The sequence below is a fragment of the Pteropus vampyrus genome, unplaced genomic scaffold (genome assembly GCF_000151845.1).
Source record: "Pteropus vampyrus isolate Shadow unplaced genomic scaffold, Pvam_2.0 Scaffold27, whole genome shotgun sequence".
Classification (NCBI taxonomy): domain Eukaryota; kingdom Metazoa; phylum Chordata; class Mammalia; order Chiroptera; family Pteropodidae; genus Pteropus; species Pteropus vampyrus.
Genome location: NW_011888808.1, coordinates 5,216,255 through 5,232,596, shown reverse-complemented (window position 1 = coordinate 5,232,596; position 16,342 = coordinate 5,216,255). Strand labels below are relative to the sequence as shown.

The 16,342-nt window shown below is 32.8% G+C and overlaps 1 long non-coding RNA gene across 1 annotated transcript in view; it reads right to left on the bottom strand.

The window, feature by feature from the left end:
- Window positions 1-16,342, bottom strand: part of LOC111737451 — a 67,730-nt gene that overhangs the window by 30,023 nt on the left and 21,365 nt on the right. The window contains exon 2 of the long non-coding RNA XR_002779437.1: window positions 1,319-1,464. This is a non-coding gene — a long non-coding RNA (uncharacterized LOC111737451). The remainder of the gene's footprint in view (window positions 1-1,318; window positions 1,465-16,342) is intronic.

The window sequence follows — 16,342 nt, the reverse complement described above, 5'->3', positions numbered from 1 at the left end:
ACAACAGATGTGGCACCAGAAGATTGGTAAAAGCAAAATAAAATGCTTCTTAGTAATTTACAAGGAAAATAATTATGCAACAAAATGTGTCTTTAGATATAAATAATGACAGAGAGATTATGAGTAATCAACAATTTTAGCATGAAATTTTAACACCGGACATAAATATCACATGAAAATACCAAAATTGTATAGTGTGGAAAATAGGACTTTATAGACTTTTAATAAAATGAATCTTATTCAAAGAATCATATCTAATGATAAAAAAGAAAACATATAATTGTATATATATCTAGAAATCATCTGCCTAGATGAAAAAGTAATTCACTTAAGAATAGATATATGGATGATGAAAAGAATTAGGGGGAAATGAAACAAACTGGTAAGAACATTGTAACTCTACCAACTAGACACGAAGTGTGGAGGGAGGTATGACTTAATAATTTCTTGGTTTGAATTCATATGTAATGAAAGTACTAAGAGAAACTGTTGTTCTGAAACAAAATCTCATGAAAAAGTAAGAAGTAGTTATTTAGACATACACTAAATCTGGAAAGAATGGGAAAATGTGCTCTTGAATTTAATAAAGAAAGGAAATATTTTGCATAGTCAATTTAACAATGACATTAGCAGATAGTGTTACAAAAAAAAGCAGAAAATAAATTATACTGCCTTTTAATGAGAAAACAGTAAATGTATTTATGTAAAAAGTTTGATAACCATATTATTAAGTTAAACTTTATGAAACTTTTATTTTCATATGTCAAACTTAGGCAAATATCAACAATTCCAAATGCTTCAACAAAATACTTATGGCATGCAAATTAATGAGACAAATAGATCTAAATTTGAAATGGCTCAAATACAAATAAAAGTGTTTGAAAAGAAGTTCTCAAAACAGAGTTGAACTTGCCTGTCCCTGGTCTCTAGGAGGCTGTCCATGTATTTCCTCAAGACACAAAAACACAGCTACTTCACTGTGAGATCCTGTGCTCTAACAGGGAAAGAAAGCATGAAGGATCATACCGGCTTCACATAAATTTTGGCCCAGAAGTAGTACATACATTTCATTGGAGAGAACTAAAAACCCTTTTTTGTGTGCTCAAGAAGAAGAATAAATACATTTTTGGTAATAACCATCAATTTCAGAAAGGCATGTGCGCATGTGCGCGCGCGCGCGTGCACGCGCACACACACACACACACGCACACACACACACACACTACATTGTTAAAATTATTCTTGGAATGAGTACAGCAGCTTAGCTAATGGGACTCAAGGATCAGACAGCCTGGGTCCAAATTCTAATACTTCCTACCTGTAGCAGAGACAGTGGAGCTCACTTACCATTTCAGCAATTTCTCCATATTTCACAGATGTGGTGAAGTTACAGATGGTCTCGTTCTGGCCCATAGATGCAGGCAGAAGAGCCATCATGAAAATCTTCAGCATGCTTCTCTAATACTGTGGAGGATGAAGGAGATATGTGTTACAAAAGCTGCAGCTACAAGATGGTGGAGCTCCTATCAGCCAGGATCCCTGAGTGACCATGTGGAATAGAGCCACATCACACATCCAGGCCATAAAGGACAGATGGCTTAAAAGAAAGATACAATTTTTGAGTATTAAGTTATTTATAATCAAAGGGTTATGTGGTATCACGTAAAACCTAGTATATATACATGCCGTCATATAACTATCTATATAATAATAATAATAATAATAATAATAATAATAATAATAAATATCAAATCACAGAGATGTTATGAAGATAAAATTATTGAATACATATAAGACATAGAGGGCATTGCCCTCTTGGAACTAGGTAGGCACTTAATAAATTAATTATTAATAGGCTATTAGAAGTGGAAAAATGTTGATAAGATATCATTAAATCACGTTTTTCATTATCATACATATTAAAAAGATTATTGCAATGTTTAAACCACTTTACTCAGTTATGATTGACATACAAAAAGTTGTACATTTGTAATATATGCAACTTGATAAGTTCACAGGTAAGTATAAAACCATAAAACCATCACCACAATCTATGTCATGAACATATCTATCTCCTCCAAAAGTTTTCTCCTTTTTTATTATTATTGTCATTTTTTATAAGAACACCTATCATAAGGGTCTACCTTCTTAGCAAAATTTTAGGTAAATAATACAGTATTGTTAACTATAGGTTTCATGTCATACAATAGATCTCTAAGATTTATTCTACTTGTATAACTGAAACTTTGTACTGTTTGACTAATACCTCACCATTTTCCCCTTGCCCCAGACCCTGGCAACCACCATTCTACTAACTGCTTCAACTAATTTGACTATTTTAGATTCCTCGTATAAATTGTATCATGTAGTAAGTGTGCTTCTATGACTGACTTGTTTCACTTAGTATAATCTCCTCCAGACTTATCCATGGTATTGCAAATGTAAGGATTTCTTTCTGTTTCAAGACAGAATGATATTCCATTGTATTATATACCACAATTTATTTACCTACTTATGCTGTGTTTAGGCTGAAGACCATAGGTAAGCCGGTGTCATGGCTAGGCCTGGAATAGGGTTCTGCAGTAGGATGGTTCCATTGCCAGGGGCCCCAAGAAGGTAGGTAGGCCTGCTGCTGGAGGCCACAGAGGAATGTTATCACAATTTAAAAAGCTTTAAAGGATTCAAAATTTTACCATAACTTTATGAGGAGATCACTTCTATTTACCAACAAAAACACAGATACACAAAATACTTAGGTAAGTTGAAAAAAATCAATCATAAACTTAGTAGTTGTAGAAATAGGAGTTAAACTTAAGCATATCACACTTATCTGTTTAACTTGTAAAACATCTTGAAAATTATACATCTCTGCCTTATATATAACATACAAAACAATAATATTATAACAATGTTATGCAAATTTATAAAACTTTAAGATTAGTAGATGCAAATACACCTGCATAATAAACTTATTTCTTAACATAAACTGTACAAAAAACAAACTGCTATATGCATAAACAAGGCAGAAATTGTGTGAAGTAAAGTTAAAAGAATGGTAAAAAGAACAGAGAAACAAAATTGAAAATGTCAAGTAAAAGCTTCTAAGGAATATCAATAATCATGTTTTGTTTTGTTTTAGGATTATTCATTTGTTTTAATCTGTAGTCAAAGAAAAATGTGATAGAAAAATACCAATGTTGAGACCAAAGTCACAATGATGAAAAATTAAACAGAAAAGTAACTTTTTTATTTTGCTTTCTTCTGAACTTTAGAAGACAATTAGTTGCAAATCAAAAACTAAAGAATAAAAATATAATAAAACACCTAATGACCAGTAATGGCTTTTTAAGTTCCTACATAATTTAAGTAGGTTTTAACATAAATCTTAATGATTATTTAAATGCATAATTTGTTTTTATAAATTAGGAATTAAGAAATGAGAGAAAACCCAATTGCTTTCTTATTTAAATCAGGGATGGGGTGGGAAGACAGATTCTAAAAATACAGGATAATAAACTTGATGTCAATTTTTTTCCAAATTATGGAATAGAATATTAAATTTCATGATGACTTACATAAGGAGACAGTGATCACAGTAAGAAACATAGCTTACAGAAGCAGCAGCAATAAACATCTAAATTTGCATGCTTTTCTGAAGGATTATATCTGGAAAATGGCAAAAACACAAGGTAACGTGATGACAGCATAGAATATGACAGTATATCATATTAGTTTTGTAAAGTGGATTTGTATTTTCACAGTTACTTGAATCAATCAATTGTAGACTGAGTTGCAAACATAAAAGACTCTTGACCTAGAACAGAAGAAATAAATTTAAATTTTTCTCTAGTCTCTCTGATTTTATATATCAATTTCATAAATAAATTACAATGGAAGGAAAAATAACTCAGTACCTTATCTGTAAAACACAAGCAAATGACCTCTTTCATTTCCCTGCTCTCAGGGAAATTGTGCTGGTGGCATAAATTTCCCCTGAAAATCTATTAGTCTATGATTCTATGATTACGGATTTGTTCTTTGATTCTAGGAAAGGTTTTAAATTCACTAGCTGGTCATGAAACATATGAACAGTTATTTCAAGTAAAATATTTTTCCTATACAATTCTCAGTGTTGCAACTTAGATGATTCAAACCATTTGAAACAAATTATTAGATATTATATGTTATATGTCATATTACATCTCAGACTTTTTCTTTCAGTTTTTCTCAAAAATATGTCCAATGGCTCTAAATATTTTAGAAAGCTCATAGAAAAGGAAACGTATAAGTTGTTATCTCTCAAATGAATATCAAATACAAATTTGATATTGTAGCAGATATAATAATAAATAAAAATACAATAAAATTTCATGGTTCATTTTAGAAAAATGATTTTCATCTTTTAAGTGTAATATTGACAGTTACTACATGTGAAGGTTAATATAGATTGTGTTAGCTAGCTTATTCACACACATTTCCAATTTTTAGCTAAATACAAGCTTGGTTTATATATTTAATACTTTTACACATTTTTATTGAACATCTCATTATTTGTGATGGGCTCATTGGTGCTGTGGATACAATGAAAGAAGAAAATACAATTGGCCATATTTTAATAAAGATTATGTTCTAGTGGACTAGATATACATTAATTAAAGAACCACCTAATAAACATAAAAATAAAACTCAGGAAATTTCCAAGAGGAGAGGCATTAATGAGGTAACACTATTTATTAGAGGAAGTTGTTTTAGCAAGAGAGGTCAAGAAAATCAAGTAAATGGTGATTGATCTGAAACCTGCAGGTATTAATTAGGGAGAGGATAGAGGTGAAGTGGAGTTCTGGAAACTATTTCAAGAAGAGGGAACCTCTTGGGCAAATTACCTGATGGAGCTTATAAAGATTTAGAAACTTTGGAAGGTCCTGTGGTTGGATTACAGAAAACCAGCAATGATATTCCATTGTATTATAGCAATAATATGATACAAGGTAAGAATTATATCGATTTTTTTTCTATTTAAGGAATCACTTCTGAACTTTCTGGGTATGAAACCCTGCAAGGAAAAATCCAATATATGAAATTCTATGGGCAACCTATGCATACTAACTCTTTTAAAAATAAGTATGTACATATTTATTTCAACTCTAGAACCTTTATTTTAAATGCAGATAACTGATAACTGATTATCTTTGAAAAATTTAAGGTATAGTCAAAATTAACATCTCTTTTCTTAAAAAATTTGTCTTATTCAATTGTCCTCTTGGCCCCATGGTCCTCCCCTCTCAAACTTGAAGTTAACTGTGTCATCTTTACATCAGTGCTAAACTGCATAAACACCACACTTTCACTCTCTCTGTTTTTATTTATTTATTTAATTTTATCAAATCCCTTTCACAGATCAACATACTTCAATCTGGATTTTTTTCTCCATCACTCTACTAATCCTCTTCTTGATAAGGTCTGCAATGACTCCCTTGCAGTTCAATCTGAGAAATATATTTTAGTCCATTTGAACCATTCACCTATTTTGTCCTTTAAAATATCTCACATGGCTTCCACAACCGATGCTATCCTTGTTTACCTCTTACCCACTTGTCTTCTTCCATGTCCATCTCATTGTCCTCTCTCCTCCTCTTTCTTACACTTTAGTTTTGAAAGCCCACAGATTTCTGTAAAAGTCCCACCTTTCTCTCACTCTTATTCTCTGGAAGCGATTTTATCCACCTCCATGACTTCCATGTCATGTTTTCTACTGTCAACAGTTATAGTCCAATGACAACAACCTAGTTCAAACCACGGATATTATTTGCCTGGCATGATGGTTAATTTTATGTATTAATTTGACTGGACCACGGAATGCCCAGACACTTGGGTAGATGTTGTTATGGTGTGTCTGTAAGCTTGTTTCTTGATAAAATTAACATTTGGATCAATAGATGGGGTAAAGCATATTGTTCTTCCGAATATGGGTTGGCCTCATCCAATCAACCAAAGACTTGGATAGAGTAAATGGCAGAGTAAGAGGAAACTCTTCCTGCCTGATTGCTTGAGCTTAGATGTTGGTCTTTCTCGGCCTTTGGATTCAGTCTGAAACATCTGCTCTTTTTGGATCTTGAGCCTGGTGGCTTTCAGACTTACACTATCAGCTTTCCTGTTTCTCAGGCCTTAAGACTTGGATTGGAACTACACATTGACTCTCCTGGGCTTCCAGCTTGCCAGCTGCAGGTCTTGGGTCATCTCAGACTGCATAATTGTGTGAACCAATTTCTTATATTAAATTTCTCTCTCTCACCTAAAAAATAATTTTTAATGAGAATTTAATTATATATACATATATATAACGTTTTAATATTATACCTTAACCTTGATATAGAGCTCAAAAAATATATAATCCATCCATTAGTATGTACTGTATTCAAGCATCATGTAGTTATATTGGTTGCTTAGTTTTTTTGCCTAGTTAAAATTTTTTGAAACATTTTTTGTTTATGAAAGTGAGTTAAATGAGACTTTAAAGATGGTTCATTATTCCAACACTGCAAAATTACCTGCTTGATGTTATCAATAAGTATATCCTAGCTACCATAGTAGAATAACAGATATATTTTTTAACATCTGCCCATCAAACACCAACATAATAAAAATAAAAGAGTAGGTGTACTTTTGCTAAGAAACTAGGACATTTGATTTCTACCTAAATGATCTTAGAAAAAACTTAGAAATACTTTTCTTTTTTGTACTTTTTCCTCACCTATGAAACATTATTATTTAGACTAAATGATCCAAAAGATTTCTACCAACTCAAATTTTCTGACTGCAGATTTAAATTATAGATATATAATGCTTCACTTGTAGCAAACAAAATTAAGACATTGCGGGGGGGGGGATTTCATAAAAACAAAATGCAACCTGAGAAATATATATACAATGCAATTGCAATCAGAACTTACCTGATTTTAAAATGAAGTTAAAAGGATAACTGTATATATGTGAATAGCAGTCTATTTTTGGAATGAATTGTTTTCTCTACAATTATCTAACTCATAATTCTCAAAAGTGTTAGGTCTTCAAAAGTTAGAATTAGAAAATTTGTACCATTTGCTCTATCCTAGATAAGCACAGTCAAAAATTATAATTTCCTGTATACATTTTCTTCAAAATAAATGCAAATAGAATTAATGCTTCAAATAACATAATCAATTTCACTTTACTGAAGCACATCCTTTTATAACAATATAGCATGAAATTATAGAGATCACAGACAAATATATGTAGTAGCGGTCAACATTTTAAAATTTTATTAAGTTCATGGAATTCAATTAATAAACTACTCATTTGGAAGCAGATTGAATGTCTAAGACGCAAACATTGTTCTTCATTTGCATTTTTTTCTCTTCATAAAAAAAATAATGAAAAGGAAATTCCATTTCCAATATTAAACCATATTTTAGTTAGACTATCCAGTGACTTTCCTTCATATATAGTTACAGAGTTTGAAGTGTCTGCTGGTAGGCCAAACAATTCTGCTTCGTTTTCACACTACTAAGATTTGTTGATCTTCAGTTGAGAAGGAAGCACTGAGCACAACACTTTTGAAGCCTGATTACTTCTCTTATGTATGTATGTATGCATGTATGTATGTATGTATTTTATGGTGGCATTGGTTAACGAAATTCAGCAAGTTTCAGCCATACTTTTTAACAGTAAAGCATACATATATTTACATTGTGTGTTCACCTCCCATAGTTAGATATTCTGTCACCACATATTTGACCTCTTTTACCTCATCTACCTCCCCCCACTTCTCTCCCCTCTACCCTCAGGTAATCACTAGTCTATTGTCAATGTCCATGAGTCTGTTTGTTTGTCTTGTTCGTCTGTTGCTTTTAGGTTTATATCCCACATATAAGTGACATCATGTGATTTTCAACATTTTCTGTCTGGCTTATTTCGCTTAGCATGATTATCTCGAAGAATGACTTCTCTTTTAGAAATGATTTATACATTAGAAAGAAGTATCTCATTTGTCATCAGTCATAGCACCATCTACATTTTTTAGTGATACTAGAACAAAAGCACACAAGTTAAAAAGGATTTTTAAGTGAAATTCAAGTATATTTATGCACATTGAAAAAGTTACATTGAGTCTAAGAGTTTAGATATTTAACCAGAAGATGTTTTGAGATCACAGAGATTATAAAACCAATTGTTTGCTTTATTTCCTTCTTTCAGTAAGTTTATCTTTATTAAAAAAAAATGAAAGTCAAATCAGTTAATATAAATGGAAAGCATGTTTAAGTAATACTTCATGTTCATCCATTCATTCAGTTAACACATATTTATTGAGTACCTACTCCTGTTATATATTTAACATTGGATTGAAAGGAGGAATGATAATTTAAAATATTTCTACGAAATGAAAACAAGTATATGGCTGCTGGAGTTTTAAAATTAAACTTGTCAATATGGACACACTGAATAAATAACTACACCTGGATCAATTCCATCTGTAAGTAATTCAGAAACTAATTGATAGACTATTGCACACCAGGTTAACTGAGATAATATCTACATTGAAACTGGTAGGAAAAGTTGATACATAACCTTGACATAAACCCCTCTCTCAGACGGTGCCAAGCACCAAGAGAGAACACTCAACTTCCAGCTTTCCCTCTGATAGAGGAAGGTTTTGGACCACATACCCAGTACCTTAACTTTTTTAACTGTACCCAGGAGACTGACTTATATCTCCCTGTTCTCTGAAGGCTAACAGCCTAGCATTCATTAGTCCCCTGAGACCATAAAGAACAAAGAGGTGGTTTTCAATGGGTTCACTAGCACTTTCTGTGTCTCCTCACCCTGGTCAGTTCAGAGGGAGAAGGTAATATAGCCCAGTTCTCAGCTACTTCCTGGAAAGAATTTTAGGCTATATATGTAATGTTCAGACTCTCTAGTTGCTGCCCGAGTCTGGCATATAAGTAACCTGCCTTTGGAAGTTGCACGCAATCACTGGGAGTTTAAATGGACATGTGGGCACCGACTGTGTCTTCTTCTCCCAGCTCACTGCAGCAATAAAACTTAAGACCCCACATCTAGCATTCTGATTTTTCCAGCTGTTGCCTGAGGATCTGGCTTCTAACTCTTCTGTCTTTGTGAGCTCAGGGGCCTGGTAGTCACTAGTCTCCTGGGCTTTACAGCAAACAAAGCAATGATTCTGAATAGCCCTGTGAGCTGTTCCCATGACTCCTCCCCCATGTACCACTTGTTACAGCAATAAAGCCCAGCTCTCAGTTTCTTCCTGGAAGGGCTTAAACTGCATATCTAATGCTTCAACTTTTCTGGCTGGTTCCTAAGAGACTGGCTTCCAGCTCACCCATCACTAGGAGCTGATGGGCAGACAATCTTTAGTACCCGAGGTATTTGAACAGGCAGGTGGTTCACTCCAGCAATAAAACCAAGACTCCATCTTCCTCCTAGATAGGATTGTTTTACACATGTAGCCCCCCCAAATTTTCTTGCTGCTATCCAAAAGACTGGCTTCTACCATGCCCGTCTCTAAGGGTTGATGGGGCCCAGCATTTACTAGGCTCCTGGGAGTGACAGAGAGCAAGGCAACAGTTTGAACAATCATGTGGTCTTAACAAGTATGCAACTATTTGCCACAATTCCTCTCCTCAGTTCAGTGCAGAGTAGGTAATAAACACTTCCCAGCTTCTCCCTGTGGAGAAAGGGAATTGGACTGTATGTTGAGGAATGAGCTGCTATTGAGAGATGAGCTGATATCGCACCTGTCTCAAGGACTGATGGAACTTGGCATACTCCAGTCTCCAGGGAGCTACTAACAACAAAGACAGTAGTTTGGATGAACACAAAGGTTTGAGATGCACTGAGAATCTCTGGCCAATCTAACTGGTGGGAGAGGTGGCTGTTTTATCTGATGTGCATAAACTGGCACAATGGAAATACAAAAAAAAAAAAAAATCCTAAAATTCATATGCAACCACAAAAGATCAAAAATAGGCAAGCAATCTTGAGAAATAAAAAGAAATCTATAGGAATAGCACTTTTTAATTATAAAGATACAGTAATAAGAACCCCATGGTACTCACATAAAACAAATAGAACAGTGAAACAGAACTGAGAGGCTAGGAAGTATTGGTGAGGATGTGAAGAAAAGGGAACTCTTGTACACTGTTGGTTGGAATGTAAATTAACACAACCATTATGGAAAACAATATAGAGATTTCTCAAAAAATTAAAAATAGAACTACCATATGATCCAACAATCTCACATGCAGGTATATATCTGATGGAAGTGAAATCAGTATATTGAAGAGATATCTGCACTCCCATGTTTATTGCAACACTAGTCACAATAGCCAATGTATAGAAACAACCTTAATGCCTGGTCATGGATGGATGCCAGTATTATTCAGCCATTAAAAAGAAAGCTATCCTTCCATTTGCAACAACATGGGTGAAGCTGGAGTTTATGATACTTAGTGAAATAATTCAGACACAGAAATGCAAATAATACATAATCTCAATTATATATAGAATCTAAAATAGTCAATCTCATAGAAGCAGAGAACAGAACAGTGGTTGACAGGGATGGGCAGAGAGGGAAATGGCCAGATGGTGGTCAAAGGGTACAAAGACTCAATTATGCGAATAAATGCATTCTGGAGATCTAATGTACAGTATGTGGCTGCAGTTAACAATATTGCATTATATACTTGAAATTTACTAAGAGGATAGAGCCTTAGTTTTCTCACTACAAAAAACAGTAAAATATGATAATTATGTGAGATAATGAGTATGTGAATTCACTTGATTATGTTAATTCACTTGTTCATAGTGATCATTTAAAATCTATACATATATCAAAACATCAAGTTGTACATCTTAAAACATATACAATTCCTATGTATCAATTCTACCTCAATAAAGCTGAAAAATTATCAATATTAATATTTTTAGTGATATTGAACTATAATGCCCTCCAGTATGTTGCTAGTTATTAGAGTCCAATCACAAGTGAAGTAAGTTATTATTTTCATTGTTCATTAAATACTTTTGCTCTAGATAGAATTTCCTTTATGTAATGGATATGTCTTTACATTATTGCCTGATTAATATCTTTGCATTGGTGGATTGCTAAAAAGAAAGTTAAATAACCATCATTGCCATAACATCACAGCAGTAATATCTCCACCTTCTATTTTTAATTTATGTTTCTGCTCTAATCTATACCAAATAATATTCTAAAATGGATTATGATGCTATATTTTTCACAGAAACTGGCTTAGCTAAAAATACCCATGATAGACTAAGCCTTGAAGAGAAATCGGGTCAATTTACTGTCAGTACACTGAAGACCACCATAGCTTTCTGCAAAAGCTGGGAACTAAAAAGCATCTAGCTAACAATTAGAGGTTTTTTGGTTTTTCTATTGAATCTATTAAGGTTAAGGTGATGAAACTTATTTTAAATCTATTACTATGCCGAATATTTCTTCTCTATACAAATTGTTTAGCTATGATAATAATAAAAAAGATGGGTGCTTCCTATATGGACCAAAAATAATAGCATAATTTCATATTTTAAACAGCATAACTAGTCAGTATATTTAACTATGCTGATTGGTGTTTTGAGTCATATTTTATTAACCGTGATGTCAAAGTGCTTTAAAATTCAGCAAATTTTTATACAAACATATTTAAAATTGCTTTACACCTCAGTGAAATTCACTCAGCTTTAGGCTAAATATAGAAACTTAACAGTCTACCACACTCATGTCAAAGCTAGTTAAGGGGGATAGTAGAAAAGGTAATCCATTCAGTCAAAATCTCTAGGGAAATATAACATTCATGGAACACTATGTCCCTTCTGTCACATTGCTATTATTATTTTATTTACTTTTTACTGAAACTTTTTTATAAACCATCCTAGAAAATAATACCACATTTTAAATGACTTGAGCCTTATGTGTATATTTATAACATTTAGGACTAGGCTACCGAGGGATTCCAGCTTTACTGACTAGCCCTATAGTATAAGACTTTTATGTCTTTTTTTTTTTATTTAAAATTCTTACTATTATATAAATGAACTTATTATGCTATGGCTTAATAGAAATGACATTTCAAGATATATATAATCTAGTGGTTGTAAAATGGATGCTAGAGCCATTTGAAGGTCATTTCCACTAAAATAACCTCTGGTTAAAAAGGAAAATCACCCAAGGCTAAGGAAGGAAGCTTTCATTCTCTTCTATAGCTGGAAAGTACTCTCTTTGGAGGATATTACTTCTTATATTCTTAATACTATGATTCTGGCCCTCTGGACTCTCTAACTTAACACCCATGAATCTCATTTAATTATCTAAGTCAACTGTCTTTTTTTTTTTAAATAAAGATGACTTCAAAGTCTAAAGTACAATAACCCGGGTTCCAAGCTTAGTTCCCCACTTCCTAATAGTGCAGGGTTGGTAATTTATTTTACCTTTCTCTGCCTCACTTTTCCTCACATGATAAATGTGAATAACAACTTCTTGAGTTCACAGAAGGATTTAAGGTTAAATAAGACACAGCCTAATGTTCTTATTGTCTGGCCCAGACTACACAGCCAGCCAAGGGATGGTAGCTGCTTTGATTTCTGTTTCTTTTCAAAATTAAGTTATGCATTTCTACCCACCTTTAAGATATCTTCATCTAGGGGTATCACCAGTAATGTATACTTAAGAAAGTCCACATTAAATACAAAATAAAACAAAATACCTCTCTTGTCACAGACTATCTCTAATGCCACAACTAGAGTTTCATTCGCCCAGTTTTCAAGCATGAACTTATTTTATTTAATCTTCTCTGTTACTACATATGCAATATTATATCCTCTGAATTTTCTTTCCCCAGAATCTCTTTCAAAGGTTCTTCTCAAATACAAGTTGTCCTCATAAGTCTTACCTATACTACTGCCTCTGAGAATCACAGTCTCCTAACTATTCATCCTGTCTCTAGATCGTTCTACTCCATAAGATCTAAGTCTTTGCAGTTAGATTGATCTTCCCGAAGCATACTTCCTGTCACATTCTGTGTCTAGTCAGAAAATTTTAGTGGAACTCCAAAACAAAATAAAGTCCAAGTTTTCTATTCTATCACTCAATAGCAACCAACTTCAGATACCAGCACTATGTATGTTTTCTTTATTCTCATTCTTATGAATTGTTACTATTTCCAACCTATGCTCTATCTTTTCCAAACTTATGACATTTCTTAAGATTTTCCATAAGTTTCCTTTCAGTCACGTTGGATGAAGAGCCCATTGTACTCAGTATGACCCCATCTTAACTTTACTACTTATATCTGTAATGACCCTATTTCTAAACAAGGTCACATTCTGGAGTTAGAATGTTAACATGCCTTTTAGGAGACAAAACCCGTAACAAAAAAGGAAGTGAAAAAATTATGAATGCTTGATGCTGGAGCAAGACTACCTGCATTGGTTCCTCTCTTCCTGAGTTGGTCCCTCACTACCTGGGTTGAATGCTCATTCCCACTACTTCCATCTCTCTGTGGTGCTGAGCAGCTCTATAACCTCCCTGTGCTGCCATTTTCTCATTTGTAATTTACAAATAATGATAGTTCCCACCTCCGGGCATTTTTGTGATGATTAAGGATATTAACATTAATATACCATTTAAAACAGTGTCTTGCACACAGTAATCAATGTGTGTATTGTTTTTAGTTATTTCAGGCAGCCAGGAGGTAGTAGCCTCAGTGCCCAGTGGGGGCATTGAGGGTTGAACTTCTCTTATCAATCTGCTTAACTAGACTCCATGTGATGTTTTCCTACTTCTCTGACTTATTTCCTTGATCTTTTCTGGTTTTCACCTTTTGCTATAGGAACGTTAATGGAGCATCTTTATTAAAGGTATATATAAGATACCAAGTATTATCTGCCTGAGGCAAATAAAATCACAAAGGAGGAAATGATTGACTGCTTTACTACTAAAGGATGGAGTGCCCCAAGAATGAACACTGATGCCTCAGCTATTCTTTTTTTATAGTCCTCACCTTCAGAATAACTTTCAGTCCCACGTCTTTACACACCATCTGCATTGCAATGAACTCCATTAAAACAACAACAACAACAACAACAAACTCCAAATTGGCACATACAATTAATTATCTACATGGCATCTACACAAAATTTTCCAATAGCTTATTAAAACTGTCAAAATTTCAGAGTCAAACTAACATTAAGTGAAAATAAATATTTATTTTTAAAATCAATTTTACAACAAAATAATTACAGAGAAGACCTTATTTTAATATTTTGTATATTTTCTTGTTGTCTACCTCCCATACAAATTTTAACTACTGTGTTCTCTAATACCTGATTTTTGGGATATTTGATTTGAAATCTATAATTATATACCTTTTTCTTGTATAATTTATATTTTTGCCAATTCTTGCATACATTTAAAACATAAAAAGAATGAGAGTATTCTTAGCATAAATAGAATAATAATTCACAATGAAGATCCTCCATAGATAAAGCAAGCCTAGTTTTAATAAAAATGAGAATCTATTTGAAAGCTAAATTTCATAATTGTTCAATAAAGCATTCTCATCACATTTTTACTCTTATACTAAAGGGGATTTCTAAGGGGAAAAGCCATATGAAATGGTAATTTAAAATTAATTAGCAGTACATAGGGTATTGTACGATTCTCCACAACCAGGTACGAAAAGCTAACGTGTCTACATAAAGAGCTTAAGTAAATCCAAGTAGTTCATAACTTGAAAACATCTCTAAAAATTACCTGCAATATGCCTGTTTCCATTGTAAAGTAAATGTTAGTTCTTACAGTGAATTTAGATTCCTATGTTTTACTTTATAATTGATATGATAAAAGAATATTTTCAATATACATACGAAGCTGTTTTCTATGACCATCTTTACTACGTTGCATTAGCATATTCAATATTGCTTTCGATAAATGTATTTTGACTTATACATTCATCATATATAAAATAACAATAAGAATTTGCCATGGAATATATATAACATCTTTAATGATGCAAAGAGTGTCTGGCAAAAATTCTATACATGTGTTTATTAAATATTAAATTTAATAAATGCATTTCTATACATTTTATTAATGTAAAAGAATATGTACTAGCTTGTGGGCACTGGTTGAAAAGAAGTAAAAGTTTAAATGGGACATCAGATACTATTTGTTGAAAAATCTTAAAGGTTATTCCATAGAGAGCTTTAAACAGGTTCTGAGGGTGGATGAATTTGAAATAGCCTCCATACTCTTAGAATATATACTCTAGAAAAGAAAATTAGACTTATATGTATGTCATTATTTAACAGAATATTAAATATAAGGTTAATTTGGAAAAGAACAAAAGTTATTATTTGGTTTTAGAAGAATATTGCTTCCAGCTGGGTAAATCAGGAAACGTTTTGACCAGGAGCTTTTATAAACATAAAATGGATGAGTAGAGTAATTCAAGTAGTGAATAGTGAACTGTTTAATTGGTTTGTAGTTTAAAGCAAAATAAAACAGAGAGATTGTGTGGCGAAAAATATGATTAGTTAAGATTGGAAAAGTCAGCTTGGGGACATAATTCTGGGTTTCACATAAAAATTACTGTAGATTTCATTTGGTATGTATTGAAGACTCTAAAAATTTTTATGCAAATGTAACATGATTGGGATGACTCTAGGAAAATAATCTGACTCCACTGTGCCACGTGAATTAGAACAGAAGGTTGAAAAGTCTATTGAAGTTTAATGTAATGGTTCAGGGAAGTGGCAATGAGTTTAAGGACAGTTGAGATGAAGCATTGGCTATAGGGTGGATGAAAAAGAAAAAAGTACAATGAGTATAAAGGTGTTACTAAAAAAAATAAGAAATAAAGGCAAAAAAGAATGCTTGGGAGAGTGATGACTTCATTCTGGACATGTTGTATTAATATACTACAAAAACACCCAGATCAAAGCGGCTTAGCAGTTATTTGGAAATGCTGAATGATAATCAGGCAAATGATCTAAAATATACACCTTTTGTTTCAATTTTTGAAACAAGTATCGTTTCAAAACAATTTTTGGAAAGTGAGCATTTTGACTATGTACATCGGAATTCCCTTAGGTGCTTACTAAAATGCAGATTCCAAAGCCATTCCTTGAGCTATGAATCAAATATGTATTTAAATTCACTAACCTTATAACCTTATTGTATTTCTTCATACTATGTCCTATGAATGAATTGTAAATATTAATTTGGGGCTTAAATGCAATTCAAATAAATTTTAAATTATAATGACCA